The sequence below is a fragment of the Pteropus vampyrus genome, unplaced genomic scaffold (genome assembly GCF_000151845.1).
Source record: "Pteropus vampyrus isolate Shadow unplaced genomic scaffold, Pvam_2.0 Scaffold13, whole genome shotgun sequence".
In the NCBI taxonomy this organism is placed as follows: Eukaryota; Metazoa; Chordata; class Mammalia; order Chiroptera; family Pteropodidae; genus Pteropus; species Pteropus vampyrus.
In genome coordinates this window covers 799,910-803,841 of record NW_011888794.1, presented here as the reverse complement: position 1 = coordinate 803,841, position 3,932 = coordinate 799,910, and the positions used below count along the sequence as shown (strand labels likewise).

Sequence of the window (3,932 nt, the reverse complement as noted above, 5' to 3'; positions counted from 1 at the left end):
CTCTTAGTTAGAAGCTCCATCTGTTTTGTGACCTTAATGCCAGGACAAGGAGAGGAATTATATATTTATCTTCAATTCTTTATTGGAAAAGTAGGCCCAGTCTCACACCAAGTCTTTCAATATAGACAGAAGGGGGAGGGTGTTTTCCTCCAAAATAGTACATTTGTATCCCGTTGAATAGCCTCGAATGCTTTTTTCTTTATTGTATATTACTGAATGGAGATTGCCTATCTCTATATTAGTTGCAAAAAATGAACCAAAAATTTTAAAACATTAACCACAATTTATTTGACAAGTGAAGTTAGGAACCTCTGGGCCATCCCTTGGTCCTGGTCAAGAAATAATTCTAGGCAGTCTAATTAAATTAGGAAGTTAAAGTTAAATAGTTGGGATAGAGAGGGATAATCAGAAGGCTGGCACAGGACCCCTAAGAGACTGGCAGTCTTGGCAGTGTACCCACTGTCAAAGAACATGTTCAGGGAGGCCAGCTAAAGTATATGCAGTCTGGGGACCATTCAGGAAACTTGAGCCACGAGGCAAGGCCTCAGAGAAGGTTGAGGGCTCAGGATATTCAGAAATGTTGTGGTTCACATAGGGGAAGCTGATGCCTGTGAATCTTCCCGCTTTTCTGTAGGCGGCTCATGACGTCCTTTCACTTTAGCCACCCTCATGACCCCACTTCCACTGGACATCAGTGTGATTTTATTGACCAGGGTCAAGGGACCACCTAACTCTACTGTCACCTGGGGCAGCTACTTCACAGCATGTCCCACTGAGCAGCCTCCTAGAACTTCCTGAATGCCTATGCCTTCTTGGCCATCTGCTCAGCCTCAGCCCAGGCTCTGGTCTCTGTGGCAAAGGCCCTGGCCTCCTTATGCATCTGCATGGACTGGGCTTCTGCTTCTTCCTGAACAACCAGCAGGGGCTTCTCAGCCCAGCCTAGGCATGCCAGCCTGTAGGCTTCCCAGGGCTTCCAAACTTCAACCTCCAGCTCCTCCTCTCAGTGAGTACCTCTTGCTCCTGTGCTGCCACCTGCTGGCCAGGCTTCCGCCACCTGTATCTGTATCCTCTGCTTCTCCATCTCCTGCTTAATCTCGGCCACCTGAAACTGATAAAACAGGTCAGCCTGTGCTGCCTGAGTGCGTTGACCTTGATGTCACACATGGCCACCTTCGGCTTTTAGTCCCTCTGTGCCTTGGCCGTCTTGATTTTACTCAGGTACTGACAGACAACTTTTCTGTGCTTGTCTTTGACCTCCTGATGCCAGCATATCCCTTGGCCTCTGCCTTCCCAGTCAGAGCATCATTTGGGCCTTGTGCTGTCTCAGCCTTTCCCAAGAATGCAAACAGTCCTTCAGGCTATAGCTAACCATGCTCGTTTTTTTTTTAAGTTTTAAAGAATTTTTTTAAAAAAACTTTTTTTTTTCTGTAATAATAATAATAACAATAAAAGTCTTGTTCTTATTAAAAGGTCTTAGTTCTGGCAATATCTTTTTTAATACTAGTAAATCAGTTTTTCTGTTACTCATAAGCAGAAACAATTTAATTTAACTAATCACAAAATTTTTCATTTATGTCTTTCTTTTTATTTCCATCAAGGAGGTTCTCTTATGATAGTTCAGCATATTACTAATTAATCTAGTGAACTGAATACTCTTTATACCTCGGTTGAGGTGTTAAATTATGTTATTATATTTTAGACATTTCGTATGTTAGAAAAATTGCCACGTTTTTGGTCTTTGTTTGAGTTTAGTGTATGATAAAAACCTTCCACAATAACACAATCTGCTTCTCATTCTTCTTCTGTACCTTTATATAAAGTAACTACATATCCCACAATGAAATAACTCATGCCCCTCCTCTCTCTACACTCACCTTGTCTAGAGAAAGCTGTATTTTCTGACAATGTAAAACAATAGCAGATTCGATGAGGTCAGGGCAGATTATTAATTGAGGATAATTACAATAGGCTTTTGTATATAATTAGCACAACTTCATAAAAATCTGGGAGTAAATTACTCCAATCTAAAAAGTAGAAGTCAAAAATTACATGAAGTTAGTCAATGAGAGGAAGATTATTTTTTTAAGTTTATTGATTTCACATATAGAGGCTATGCTACATATCTTAGAAATAGTACTTAAGAGGTAATTAGTATAAAATGTTGTTCTCTAGCTCATAGCTGGTTATTATATTTGGGGTCTATAAATTTTCCATTGGAACAAGTTAAGTGGAAAGACATCAACCGATACATTTTAATGCAAAATTTGCATTTACTAGCTGTATTATAAATACGTAGTTTTTATATATTTATTGGAGTATCTACTAAAGTGGCTTATATTACCAAAACAAAACAAAATAAACCCAATGAGAAGCTACTGCAATTCTAGAATGGTATACTAAAGAGAAATATATAATTGAGTTTTCTAAACATTTATTTACTAATGGGACAGATAGCTATTTTAATTAATTAAAATTATACAAGTTTTTAAGGGCATTTACTTAAACCAGGGAATGTAAAGTGTATTACAATATTATAATTTCTCTGGTCCATAGGATCCGAATGCCTATTGATTAAATAACCTGGTCATTTAATAACCATTGTTTTGCCTTTTTACCGACATATAAAATATCCATATGCTTTATTTACTAGTAAAGATATGACACTAATCTAAATACCACCCACAAAATTAGCAAGGAACAAAATTCAGGCAAATAAAATTTATCTCCTTATGAGAATAATTATGCTCATAATTTCTAGTAGCCTAAGACCACTTTTGGATAACAGGCTAAAATAATCCATTGGAACAATTTCCAAATTAGCCTACATATCAAATTTTAACAAAAAATCTGCCATCCTAATGGATCAGATAACAGCCCACACTGGGACTTTTGTATCCACACTTTCAATCAGAACATATGACTAAACTTTTCCTGTTGCAAGGAAGGTACTGTGAATTTAATCAGAGGCCAGAATATCACAATGCAGTAGTATGGCTCAATTCTAATCCGGTATGGTTACTCCCCCAAAAAGCTGGACATTTGTACCTGTGGTGATTAGATGGGATCCAGCTGGGAAAGCATTTTAATTACTCACTGCTTAATTATGTTTCCTTTTTTGATGATCGAAAATGAGTAATAATAATATTAATGGTAATAAGAGTAACAATAATAATACAATATTGGCTACCTCAGGAAAAAATAATTGAAAATGACTTTGGATGTGTCCTTGTGGTTTACACAATGAGCTACTAAAGATAAAATGCATTAGAAGAATGAATACTGTGGCATAAATAAGAAAAAAAGGAATATGGCATTATTTATTAATAACCAAATGCTAAAACTAAGAACAAAAGAAGCCTCCTTTTATTTAATGAGACTTTAAGGTAAAATATGCTTGTGAGTAATACTTTTTAAGTTGAAATAATATGTATAATATGTATTATTGTTAGAGGAATTTATATTTTACAATCAAATAATTTTTTTGGCATTCTCTTTATAGTACCAGCTCAGTTGTGTAATTGAGACACTTCTCAGCTACATATTTTCACTAGAAAAAAACTAAAGACAAAGAGAAAACACACACAAAAGACTCTCACATTTGTTGTTTACTTCATTCCTGCATCATGAACTGTATCATTAATTATCATTTAATTCAGGGCTGGGCAGCCTGGTTAGTCAAAAATTTAAACACGCACTTTCAATAAGCTGTAGCTCAATGAAAATCACATTTTTTACAAGAATGAATGCATGAGAAAATAAGATCTTTGTGCCTATTTTTTCTCTATGTATTTTTTTAAATTAAGATGTCATGTATATCAATAACCTATACAGTTTGATATTTTATCTACTTATTTTTCTACACAAATATACTATTGAGCTCTAATGAGAGAGTCTAATAATGACTTCTAATTTTGCCATATGAAAAAAAGTTT

At 35.6% G+C, this 3,932-nt stretch overlaps 1 pseudogene; it reads right to left on the bottom strand.

The window, feature by feature from the left end:
* Positions 1-587: 587 nt before the first annotated feature.
* Positions 588-1,372, bottom strand: LOC105306210 (annotated as a pseudogene).
* Between the last annotated feature and the right edge of the window lie 2,560 nt (positions 1,373-3,932).